Source organism: Stylophora pistillata, chromosome 5, assembly GCF_964205215.1.
Source record: "Stylophora pistillata chromosome 5, jaStyPist1.2, whole genome shotgun sequence".
Taxonomy (NCBI): Eukaryota; Metazoa; Cnidaria; class Anthozoa; order Scleractinia; family Pocilloporidae; genus Stylophora; species Stylophora pistillata.
In genome coordinates this window covers 276465-290000 of record NC_142523.1, presented here as the reverse complement: position 1 = coordinate 290000, position 13536 = coordinate 276465, and the positions used below count along the sequence as shown (strand labels likewise).

Here is a 13536-nt window from a genome sequence, read left to right as displayed (position 1 = left end):
AGAAGAAGCCCTTCTTGAAATTGATGGACCAAGCTATGACCCTGGAGGATTCTAAGGGCTCCCTTAAGCCTCTGAGAACTAAATCTGGATAGTTTTCCACCCACTGATATTCTTTTCCCCGAACAATCATAATATATAATTTGTTGTAAACTTTAAGTCTGTTTTCTCAAAACGAGCGATTTTTGCCTTTGAGAAAAGATATTTCAAGAAAGATTTAAGCTATTGACCTGAAATTTTCAGGAGAGTTAGTGCTCATTAAATGAATTGATATGAATGAGGGAATTTGTCAAGGGCTTGCTGGGGAAAAAATGATCAATGAAAAATCCCCCACATTTTGATGGTTTAACTTGAGATGGCTCTTTTGGCATGTGATTTTACAATTTTGCAAAATCCTCCATTCATATCAACAATTAGGTACTATTCTTTGAAATAACATAAGAAGTTTATTTGTCTGTGAAGTCTGCAAAGAGAAATCTTTTCTCAGGTACCCGAGGCTTTTGCACTGCGGGTAGTGCCTTTGACAGCCTGGTACCAGGTTACTTTTGCTGGCAGTGCATAAAAACATTCGTTTTCAGAACCTTTGGAGTATAAGCTTTCCAGTTATATAAAGTTTGTTATGGTTTGGATTAAAACTGTGATTGCTACATGCTATACAAAAAGTGCGCTTTTTTCAGGTAAAGCCCCACCTTAACTGTTTAAAAAAATAGGTCCGCAATGCGTACGTGTGTCTAGTGCTGGGTAATTGAGTAATGTGTATATGGTATACAGGATTGCGTTAGACTTAGTGAACGCAATTGGGATTTATCTGTCATAGAGTAGAGGTGTGGAAGCTGGGGTATAATGTGAAGCTCTAACAGTTTAGCAAAGAAATATGGCTAGAAGTAACAAACATGTGGAAGGTGATATAGAAAAATAAGGAGGAGTAGAGGTTGGTCTGCTTCGGGGTGTGGTTGAAATTATTGCAGACATTTTTCCGGAAGTAGGGCTAACTATCATGAATTTGTTATTTTTAGCATCACAGTGGTAATGGTGAAATGAATTGAACACAATTTTATTTCAAGACAGCTAGTTGTAATTGAGAAGTACAGAAAGTTTGTAACTTTTTAGGTTACTTAAGGAGGCTCGAAAGGGTTTTCCACAATTAACAGTAAGTGCCAATCAGTAAAAGATAGCAGGACTTTCAAACTTATCATCGGGATAATAACTTGACATATGCTTAACACTATGTTAGGGCAATCTGGTAAGGGGGCTCGTCAGGCACCATCTGTTGCCATGGCAACAGTACAGTAGTGCTAAAAGACCTTCTAAAACTTAGTTTTTGAAAGATATCTCAAAAACCAAGTCGGTGACCTAGTTTTTTTTAACATCATCACATTCTCTATCTGTATACGGGATATATAAAAAAAACTAACTAGTAGAACTTGAATTATATAGGAAAAATGCTGTTTTAGAAAGTAAAAAATTTTCCGCTAGATAAATTTGTTTTGAATTTTCTTCAGGAATGCGTAATGATGAAAATAATTTGTACACAAAAAATCAGGGTAGGTCACCGAACTAATTTTCGAGATATTAGTTCATCAACTTAGCAAGTTTTATTTCCGGTTTTTACAATTTTAGCTCACACTTTTATATCCGGTCACGCGCTTTAAACGATACCGCTGACTCCAGGGCTCATTTTCGCGAGGATGAATCCGTGTTCGCGCGATTAATCGGTGGATGCCCTCAGCGCGGAAAAAATCGTACATCCTGAAGATGGATTCACATTGTTTCGTGATTTTACACATTCCTGAAAAATAAGTCATCATTTGAGACTCAGACTGCTTACCGTTACCACAGTTGGAAATGTAAGAACATTCCGGAGAGAATTCTCTTGCGGAATTCGATACATGATGACAGGTTGATTTTGAAGGTGGCGCCAATGCCAGTACAACATTGAGACCGTTAATGTTGAGTTTCTCGTACAGAGATTGTAGTGTAACACGAGACAAACCAGCCTCTGCCAGCTTCTGGGCCATGTTTGTCGAAAGATGAAGCTTTCCATCTGACGTCTGGATGGTATCCTGTCGTTGTTCCGAGAAGATGGCTTGTTCGAAGGCCTCATTCGGCGATGCCCATTTACCATGATTAACCGTATAATTGTTTGTGTGCAATTTGAAGTGGAGGAGTAAAAACAATTTGGAGTTAAAAGAATTTGCTTTGACGTCTTCCAGATTGTCATGAGCGTCAAACTAAGCGGGAATCAGGGTTTCATATACAACAGTAATTTGTTGGTCGTCACAGATTTCGCGAATTTCTATATTTTTCAAGGTACTAGAGGTATGAACAAGCCTTCGCTTCATTTTCCTTTTTTTCTCTTTGCCACTGTCATGGCCGTAAACTTTCATTATTCCGTTTTAAATGGAAAACAAAACAAATTTTGCAATGCTTTCCTAACAAATGCGAGTTTGCATTTTCGTAGTTGTAATTTACAGTTTATCGAGTGAAATATCAACAATCTTTCTCACAAGTTTAAGATGAATATTTTATTTCAATTTTACCGTTTCTGGTTGAATTAGAATTAAAGTCTCATCTACATTTTTACGATCTCTTGTTTGCACAAAATTATGGGTTTTTTTTTTATGGCAACATTTACACTACTCTATTTCCATTCATAAAACATGCTTTCAATGTTTACCATCCTGGATCCAACAATGATTTCATTTTGCTTTTCATCTTCCGGTGAGTTGTTTAGAAAAGTTCTCGGTCATTTCATTTTATTAGGAATCAAATTCAATGCGAATCAAATCATAGCACTCAGAAGTATTCACTTAAATTTTTCTTGGAACAAAGTAAGACGTACCGAATACGCTCGTCGCGACTTTATTGATGGGGTGTTGACTTCGCCATCCTCCTTTAGCTCGTTAAATAAACTTTTTTTGACCACTTTCGGCAAAAGTCCTGCCATCAAAACATTTTCCTACCTACTTTCAAGAAGTAAACTTTCCATTTTTGTTTCTCAAACAACCACTTCCGCTGGAAACAATAGAGGTACCCGGCAATTTTGAAACGCTCATGGCGGCCATGTTTGTTTACAACTCGGATCTGATCGCGCGCGCCATCGCTTCTTACTCTCGCGAGTAATTTGCTTGCGTGTATCTTGGAATTCATTCTCTGCGCGGTCAAAAAAACCCTTTGGAGCCTCCTTAAAGAGGCATGTTTCTTCCTACATATGAATTAAAATTTATAAAATGCATAATTCATAAGAATGATTAAATGGCGGTCTAGTGACTTTCAACTAGTCTAGTGATTTTCAACGGTCTAGTGATTTTCAACTACTCTACTTCATCAACTATAAGTTATAAAAGGATGGCAAAGTAAACAGCATAGATTCTACGTCTGCTTGGGAGTTTTAAAAAACTTCAGCAGAATACCCAGTTAGCTTAGCGACTTGGTGAATACGATCTAATGATTTTAAAGTAAGCTTCATTGTGATGTCATTCTTTCCTTGCCAGTCTACTTGTAAATAACAGTTTGTGTAACTTCAACTAATAGTTTTCATCCAACTTGTGAATTAACAACAATAAATAGACGAATTAATAACTATAATAATTTGGCTGTTTACTGACTGACATTCTGCTGTCATTCTTGTCTTCTCATTTTCCAATGTACATGTAATACATAAGAAATATGAACAGTTTCTGTCCATTTTAGAAGCTTTCATCCAACTTGTGAAGTAACAACAACAAAATGAGGAACTAATATCAATAAAAACATGGCAGTTTACTGACTAAGAGGGTCGGAAAGGGGGTTTTTCGTGAATCGTGAATGCCTATTTTTAATTGCCGTGAATCGTGAAAGAACGAAATTATTTCCCGTGATCCGTGAACGAAAGTACTCCCGTGATTCGTGAAATAACTAATTTATTTCTCGAGATTCGTGAACATGGTCTATAATTAGCTCATTTTTAGTGAAATTTTCCGAATGTACATAGTAGTCACGCCTTTCAGAATTCAGAACTTGATATTTCAAGGTCAAGTATGTAAACAAAATGCCAGGCTCGTCACGCACTACCAAGACTACCAATCCTAGACATGTCTAGACGTCACATGACTCGCATGGATAACTCCACAGTGACCTGTAATGATTTTATGGTCAAATATGGCGAGCGAAAGTACAAGTGAGGACATTGAGGGAAGTGTTTTTCAAGTTTTGGAAGGTGTTGTCTATTATGTGGATCCAACAACATCTTCAAATGCAATGAATGCGTTTGTTGGTAGCAAAGAGCGTGTGCGTATTCCTTTATCGGGAAAGCACTGCTCTTTGCAAGTGTTTGTAAAGCACGTGGTAGAACAGGCAGGCCTCAGGGAGGAAGCTCAAAAACGAGGCCTCGGGTCCAGCGTCAATATCAAACTATGCCGCTTAGAGAAAGGACCAGCTGGTAACAAGGCCTATGCAATAAATACCCAGGCGCAGTGGGATGAAGAAAGATCCATGTTCAGTCACCGAGGAATGGTTCTGCATGGTTCGTCATCTTTCAATAATTACAGACATTGCATCAATGTCACGTAGCATGTCTTTCATACCTGGGTAATAATTAACTTTATATTTCTTTCTATTAAATAAAAGATAATCGCAAATTGGACTTGCACAACGGCAATTATTAGAAATGTCCTAATGATTTAGACTTTTAAAATTCGAGTAGGATGGCACTAGCACTTAAACAGTTTTTAATTGATCGTGCTTTCCTATCTAAGTAGGAAAATAACTGGTAAAGACTGGTTTGTGGCTGCAGTGCCACCCATGCTTCAAGTCAAAAAGTCCAAATCGCGCGTTCTTGTTCAGCGCCGCGAGATTTGAAATAGTACATAGCGGCCCACTTGAGATCAAAACTATATAAAATCCAAATTGAAATTGCATGAATGCCGTGCTATATTGAGGTATAAATTTTTAGATTATTGTTAGTTAACGTTCTGAAGAGGGAGGTGGTGCTCGCCAAGGGAACTCCTATCATTAGTCTGTGTGGCCGGTGGCGATGTGGAGCCAAGAACTGTAAAGTCTGCAAGGGAGAAGGGAAAACCAGGAAGGAAGAGATCTGCAGCGAAGGAAGAGGATGAACAACTCGTCAAGAATATTAAGCTGGGTAAAGAGGTGGAAAGAAATGAGCGACAGATAAAAAACTTGGAGGAATGAACAAAGGTAATCATAAGCTAACGAGGCAGCGGCTCAATGCCACATAGAAAGACCAAATGAGAGAATGGGCTTCTGACAAAGGGAGGGCCGTCCGTCAGCGCAGCGTGCGCCAGGAGACCACAAAGGTTAAGGCCGGGACACTTCTTCTCAATATGTACCGTTCCTCCTATACACCAGCAGAGAAAGTAGTTTTCCCAGCTCAACCTTCTCCAGATGATGTAGAAACTACAGCTTCTGACATTCAGCAGCATGATCAACAGTATGATGGTTCTTCTGACGTTTCCGATAACTCCGAACAAGTGCAAGAATATGACACAGATTCTGATGTAAGTGAACACCTGAGCGATGATGAAGATGTACTGACCTTTCTCCGTGGCATACAGACAAGTAGTGATCGAATGGTCGGAGTTGTCCGGCGACTGATGTGAACAGTTTATTTGTGTGGTCTGTCACGGTTTAGCAGCTATGTCATTGCCTTATGAGACCTTTGACAATACTGACAAAGATATTGTTCTCGCACGTACGCACAACACCAAAGAATTGCAAGTAATGAAGTGTAACCAGTTCTGTTTGTGTAGACCAAGGCATACACTTGTGAACTAGTGTAAATTTAGTATTTTATAGCGAGAAAAACAATTATTTAATGTCCATGCAATAATTCAAAATGGTCTACACGTCAGTTGTGTAGTACATGGGTGAAAAATTAAATCAAGCGCTGAATTGTGCGTTATTCGTGAAAAGTCTGTTTTAATCCCGTGTACCGTGAATTTTAATTCCCGTGAACCGTGCACGACACCCCCCCCCCCCTTTCCGACCCTCGACTAACATTTTCAACTACTTTACTTCGTCGATTATCAGCTCTACAGATGGGTGGCGAAGTAAACAGTTTAGATTTAGCAGGGTTTAGACAGATTTCATGGCTCATCTTATTTTCTGTACAAAAATATCACGGAAGGTGTACATGTCACCTTGCTTAATGCTGCCAACAAAGTTCTCCCATAATGTCATATTCATGGTTCCTGAGGGATCAGCAATAATGGCATGTTGGAGTTGTAGGAGTTGGAACCCACAGTCTTTGAAGAATACAATTGGGTAACTTTGGCAGTTACTGTAATTATTTGGCCAGGACACACAGATTTGATGGTGGACAGGTCCATCTTTGTGGGAAGTTTAACCTTATCAAAGTCTATCGCTGGAAAATGTTCAATGGTTACATCATTACCCATCAGCAAATCTTCTGCATTTGATTTTGTGTCAATGCAGAACTTCTTCATTTTCACTGGGGAGTTCGCTTGACTCAGGCTTGTAAATCTCTTCAGTTTTGGTGGCAAAAAAGCACACTCTCGGACAGTCTTTTCGTTACCTCGAAGTTGACAGTCAAAGTAACTTCCCTTTTTTCGTGGAGAAATATTGTGTATGTATCCTGCAAACTCTGTGGTTGCCTGGTCACATAGGTTTTTCTGTGTAGTAGATTCATCAGGTATCTGATCATTATTAAAAACTGGATCATTGGATAATGCAATTCAAGACCTTTTATTGGCTTAGCCATTATGGTATATGAGCCAATATACCATAATCTAATATCTGTACATTGTAACATCCGGTTTCCTCTTACAAAATAAAGTCGAGAAGATTTGTCTAATATCTTGGGGGCGTTTTTTTAATAAAACAATTATTCTCTCTCTGTCCAGTATCACTGGCTGTTTGGTCAGCCATGTTCACCTGTCTCGTAATGCGAGATATTAGTATCTGAAATCGAAAGAAAAAGAGAAATTCTCAAAAAAGAAAGGAAAAAGGGAAGAAGTATGAGGATTGGTGATAAAAATATACAGTTATTACATACCTCGCAAAACTACTGGAAACATGTAAAAACATCTGCTTTCTACAAATTTGTTAAAGTAGAGTTTTCGAAGCTATATTACAGTGCTATTAGGCTTTGCTAAATCTATATATCACTGTGCATACTATTTCAATTTCATCATGTTCTTAGACATTTATGAAATGTTTGTTTTACAACTAGGTCCCGTTGTTTGAATAAATGCACATATTGCTTTATATTCCGTCGGAAATATGTTTCTAAAATGTGTATATTGACTTCTGATTCCAGCAAATTAGTATAGATATGGCCAATGGTGGTCCTGTTATCAGTAGTATAGCATGAGACTAAGTGTCTGTAATTATGGTCTCTCATGAACAAGTTATGAAGTGGGGTTTTGTCTATTTGAATTAACCAATTGACTTTAAGGTCGCCAATAAAGATACAGAAATCAGAATACAGAAATACAGACGTTAGCAAGAGTTCCATAGAACCCCAACATTAATTATGCATAGAGTGTTGCAAAGAAACCTTTATTTATACTTAATCTCGATGAAACGAATGCATAATTAATGTATGGGGTTCTATGGAACTCTTTCGCAGACGTTTTACCTGTACTTTGCAATGTCTATCAAATTCACTCTCACAAGGTGAGCACACCTCGATCCTCAGTGCTAACTATCGCATAGGAAGATTCAGTAAAAACGACCCTTGGGTGATATTTAACAAGATTACGAGTTCTTGTATGGCTTTGTCGGAAGGAAATCGCCACAGTTTTCACATATGTTTAGCTAATGAAAGGTATTTTTGCATGAGAAATCACCACAGCTTTCGTATATGTTTGGCTAATGAAAGGTATTTTCACATAAATAAATCCTTCAGCCGCGAAAGATTTTCTGCCGTAACCTACATTTCCCTGACAGGGCTTATTTAATCTCTCAGCGGGCTTTATTATCCCCAAAAGGGACTCAGTATTTCTCATAACGGGCTTTTCTGTCCAAAATGGGACTCGTAAAGCTTAATTTGTATTCTCTTCGCAGGCGGTGGCAAAATAGCAGCATAGAGATTCTGTGGACGCCAAGTACCCTGATCTTCAACTTTGAAACACCTTTCGAAACCTTTTATTCGGCCGGATTGACGCATACTTCGAAAGCTGTGGCATACTGAGAAAATACGTCTTAAGAAATTCATCACAAAGTAAGAAACTAACAGGTAACTTACCGATAGGACAACTCGTATCACACACGTCGAAGAAAGCAACGACAGCAAATCGTTGGAAAGAGTTTTCTTGCAGTTGTCGGGAGTTGTCGTGGAAAGCACATGATGTTGAAGCAATAGTCGTCTCTACTAATACACATTCGATAGGTTCCGATTGCCATTGGTTATTTATTCCGGTTCATGAAGAAATTACGAGTGATTATCGATGTTATTATCCAACTACGCTTCATAGAGTACAAATAACGCCATAGACGAGTACAAATATCACGCGGTATTTGCTCTCTAGAGTACCGGTTAAAGAGGTTTTCTCGCAAAAAAAAAAATGGCGGACAATTTGAATCATATTTCCGACGACGAAGAGTCAGAATGGCTGGCAAATATACATCAAAGTTTATTAGGTGAGTCGAACGAAGAAAAACAGCTAGACGAACTGGAAATTTCTTCATTTATTGAAGAAAATAGAAACAGCAACACGACAAGGCGCCAATTCCGTTCCGCCTCGCATACTTCTGTTACGGACTCCCCGTAAATAAATACCCGCGAAATTCGCCCGCACTGAAAGTAACAGTTTGGCGCGTTGGATAATTAATAACTTATTAGACGTTTTGTTGTGTAGTATCGCTGATTATTACACGACTCGTGCAGCCGGAGGGCCAATAACTAAAATCAACCAATCAAAATGCTCTATTGCCGGTCAATATTCTCTCAGTATTGGACCGGGCACTGTCCCGAATGATACCGCACTTGTGTCCCTTTGAACTTGAGTCGTATAATAAATCTCTTATTAACCAGGCTTTCTCGGGAACGTACTGGAAGAATATCGGCCCTCGGTCTTTTTTGTACGAACCTCGCTGCGCTCGGTCAGTACGGTCAAGACCTCGGGCTGATATTCTCCCAGTACGGCCCTCGCGCTTGGTTAATAAGATATATGTATTTTTACTCGTTAGTTGTATTTTGGCGAGCCCGTAGGGCGAGTCAAAATACGGCACAACTCGTAAAAATACTCAGCGATACTACACAACAAAACGTCTAATATGATATATATATTGCCCATTAAAGAATGACTCATGTAATGCGTCACGTAGGAGAATCCTCAGTGAAACCTTATTCGTATAACGTAATAATTTGCCATATATGAAGCACTTACCACAGGATTTTAGCGTTTTCTCTTGGGAGTTACAAGGGAGCTTTAGCAACGACGACGGCGACGGCAACGAGAACGGCAGAAAACAATAGGCTCAATTAGCAAAAACAATCGCCCTGCACGTGCGTTTAACATTTTGGTACATTTCTTTGCCGTTCTCGGCATAACAACAACGTGCAATAACCAAACTTTAGGTTTTCTCGAGAACGTGAGCGCATGGCGGTTAATTTTTCTTTCTTTCTCCTTACTTTAACGCCGTTCGTAGTGATATAGTCCCCGAATAGTTCGCTAGCATTTTCCAAGTGAAACACATCGGAATAACCTCGCAAGAGTTACAAAAACGAAAAGTTCGATTTCGACACGGTGTTTTCGTTGCCGTCGCCGTCGTCGTTGCTAAAGCTCCCTACTATATCACGGGCGGACAGAGCTGAATAACGTGTACGCATGCGCCAGGTTTTGCCGCGGAAACACGGATTTTGAGTCGTTCGCGTGGTTGATTTCCTATTCTGTTGCATCGAGGCGTCGTTTTCTTTGCCGCTTTTCTTTTACAGAACAACCTCCAAATATTTGGTACACCCCCTAAAAATCTTCAAAAATTAACTTTCTCCTTTAAACCTTTGGAAATAGGAAAGTGCCTTCGACGAAAAGAGAGTTCCTCGGTTTTAAAGGTCAGCCCTTGTTATTTTCCGCTAATTTCGCTAAATTTCAGACCTAGGACACTTGAGCCCGCGTTGTTGACCGCATACCCGCTGACGTAGCATTTCATTATTCAGCTCTGTCTCACGGGCGACGAGCGGAGCAAGAAAAATGGTCTGAGATAGAGTGGTCAGCGGTGAAATAGCTTTAATACTGCATGTAGAGACAAATCATTTGTAGTTGTTGTATTCTTTAATTACGTTATCAATCCCCAAATTTTAACAGAAAACTTCGTTACATAAAAATTTTAAAAAAATTCAAAAGCGTTGAATGTACAAATATTTTTTACTGCTCTAATAACTAACGCAGACATCGGGTGAGGCATCAAAAAATGATATATTTGTTTGGTGACTTGTTACGCGACGAAAAGAACTGTATCGTGACTTCCGGTTGTCCAAGGCGTTAATCACATCTGGCGCGCTTTTCACTTGATTTTTGCAATCTCTACTTTTTTTTTCCGGGAAGTAAAAAGCTGGGGAACTCTACAAAAAATGAGTTCTCGATCTGAATGATTTTTTAGTCTTTTTTATAAGTTTGTATCTACAGGCTAAGATGAAAAACTTTCCTAACAAAAATTCTACTAGCTGAAGTTCTCTAACTTCATATTTTATATGAACAATCGCCTCCATTCCGTATGAAAATGTCCAAGGAGGAAAACTCAGAGCTTTAAGAAACAACCAAATTAAGGGTAATGTGTTTACCATCCCTCAAATGTTTCTAATAAAGGCCGCTCGATTTAGGAGACCTTTTCTCAAAACAACGATATGATGAATAATTATGTTTTCCGTTCAAACTTTTTCTTTCTATTCACTTAACAGAAGCACTCGGGATGAAAACTAAACGTCCAATATAACAAATATAAAACATTTTGAACTCTGAGATGTTCTTCATATTGTTGGCTCCATCACGTTACGATTTTGGATCCGTGACGTTCCCGAATACATATTTTGATCGATTACCAAGAACTGTATCCGCTATCCTGGTAGATTAGGGTCTAGACGTAACATTAATTAACAAATAGAGAAGCCTTGACGGTGCCCTGTTCTGTAGTAAAGCACGCAGGAAGCGGCTAGAGCACGAAAGAAGTGTAGGGAGAAACACGAGACGTAGTGGAGTGTTTTTCTCCACTTCTTGAGTGTTTTAGCCGCTTCCTAAGTGCTTTACTACAGAGCAGATGACAGTCAAGGCTTCTCTATTTGTTTTATAATAAAGAATCCGTTAAATTCGCCACGCATTACTTACAGTTTCCAAACAAACTTTATTTTCAAAACTAACAACAATGTCGTCAGCATGCTCGATACTCTGACAGAGCATGCTTACAATAAGTCAATCAGAATCCTTGTTAGAATGGGAAACCTAATTTGATTGGATGAACAAGACCAAAGCTGTCAAAATGTCAAACCATCAAAAGCTTCAAAAGCTATCACGAAGAATCGCAAATCTTACTTAATAATTCGAATGCCTAAAAGTGCATTTTTTGCGTATAAAAACCAGTATCTTTGGTAACATGATCGATGAAATCCGGCCGAATTTTGGCCCATGAAAACCTGGACGTTATCAACGTGACAATTTGAAAACAAACTGCTCAAAGCTTGTGGTTGGAACTTGACAAACTGCTGCGCTGTGTTTTTCTGTGAATAAACAACGGTCGAATTTACAGCAGCGAGAGGATTTTCTGAACTGGTGGCTGCATCAGAGGAACTTGGCAGCGATGGTCTTCCATTCAATGCACCAGAGAGGATATCTAAACAAGCCCTTAGCTGTTCACTTGATGGACGAGTCTTGTAATTCCTCCGGCTAGCTTCACAGCGATGACCAGAGATCGCCATTATGTGCCGCGATGGAACTTGCGCGTTGGACCACAGCGTGATCGCAGTGGCTCTGACACTATGGTTCGTGTAGATTCTTGAAAGAGACGTTAGTTTAGAAATTTCTTTCATCATTCCTTCAATTTTGTTGACCCTCAGAGACTTGTTGTAGTACCAAACTTTATCTTCAGATTTCACGGTTCGCTTTGGGTACTGAAAAAGTGCTTCGCAGGCAGGATTTAACTTCTGGAGATAGTTCTTGAGGCACTTGAGGCCGTCAAAAAGTGGATCCTCTGATGTTGAATACATCCTGGCCTCCTTTTCTACACTGCTGATTTCTTCACTCCCCCCTGGATGGTTCTTAGTAGCCTCGTCATTGAAACATATTCCCGTCCGTTGTCGTCTAATAAGAACTGGAAGCTTTGCTTCGTCAACTGTCGTAGACCTTCGCGTCCTCGACGACACCAGTACAAGGTTATATGAAGCCAGATATTCCGCAGAAGACCCCAAGGATTGTCTCCCCGGATTGTATTTGATGACTTCAACTTGTGGAGGTCTGCTACTGGAATTGGAGGTTTGTGTTTTGTACGTTCTTTCTTCTCGCGCTTGTTTGGCTTTATCTTACCCTGAAGGAGCTTGTTTGACGCTTGGAAATCTGTGCCTTTTGAAATGGAGATTCCCCTGTTAAATGGCGGGTTGTTGAGGTATCTTTCAATTGCATTTCGCAATCCAAGAAGGGATGACCTCAAATACAATGCACCATCTTTTTTTTGTGCTTCTGCGTAAAAGTAGCGGAGATTTAGGTCAAGCTCTTTGTTGTTTATCTCGTGGAGGTTCTTGGCAACTTTTCTTTCACTACACCAAGCTGTTAAAATACGGAAACGAAAAAAAAAATTTTTATTTGTATTTTGGTGTTCATTTTCGAGAGAAAGTTATAGTTGTTGGTTAGAAACGTGTGTGTGCTAGCCAATTTTAACATTATCCACTTTCCTTGATTGTTTTTTTTTTTTTTGGCAAGAACATTTAGCAAATTTACCTCCACTCTATTCGAGGTTTTCATATTGTATTTATTATATTTTTGCAACGAAAAAACTCACCTTCAAAAACTCGGATAGCCCATTCGGTGAATTGTTGTTTCTGCTCTTGTAATGATGTCGTCTATTGCGGCACTTGACATGTTTTCAAATCTTTGCCTGTTTAAGTTGCCGCCGCGCTCATTGTTTTCATAATTAACTTCGTTGGAAACCTAACTTTCAGTTAACGGGTAGGTCACACTGTCATTGACAGTATCCTCTAAATCGATCGACGCTAATAACTCGTTTTCTCTTTCGTCTTCTAGGTCGTAGAGGACTTCTGGGTCGAATAAAAACCCGAGAGAAAAATTCGGGATTTGGTCCGCCATGTTTAACAAATGGTAAACACCACAGCGTACACTATTGAGTTATGGATGCACGCGGGAGGTTGCTAAGCACGAAAGAAGCGTAAGAGTCGCTCGAGGCGATAGCCGAGAGCGACTCTAGCTTCTTGAGTGCTTAGCAAACCTCCCAAGTGCATCCATAACTCAATAGTGTACGCTGTGGTGTTTACCATTTGTTTTATAACATAACATTGATACGTTGTAGCTAAAGAGTTCCCTTTTATTTAACAAATCTTTTACGCGACCAGAAAAAACAAGCGCGCGCGGA

The 13536-nt window shown here is 39.4% G+C and overlaps 1 long non-coding RNA gene, 1 other non-coding gene and 1 pseudogene across 2 annotated transcripts in view; 1 reads left to right on the top strand and 2 right to left on the bottom strand.

Moving 5' to 3' along the window:
- The window catches only part of LOC111333859 (uncharacterized), a 2928-nt gene extending 2269 nt beyond the window's left edge, over window positions 1-659 (top strand). The window contains exon 2 of the transcript XR_016001158.1: window positions 1-659. This exon is cut by the window's left edge and continues 1515 nt beyond it. This is a non-coding gene — a transcript (uncharacterized LOC111333859).
- A 5279-nt stretch (window positions 660-5938) lies between these two features.
- On the bottom strand, window positions 5939-6686 carry LOC148729724 (uncharacterized; annotated as a pseudogene).
- Window position 6687: 1 nt separating this feature from the next.
- On the bottom strand, window positions 6688-8306 carry LOC148729723 (uncharacterized). The gene is made up of 2 exons (XR_016001165.1): window positions 8207-8306; window positions 6688-6918 (listed from the first exon to the last, which is right to left on the bottom strand). It is a non-coding gene; the product is annotated as an uncharacterized LOC148729723 (long non-coding RNA).
- Between the last annotated feature and the right edge of the window lie 5230 nt (window positions 8307-13536).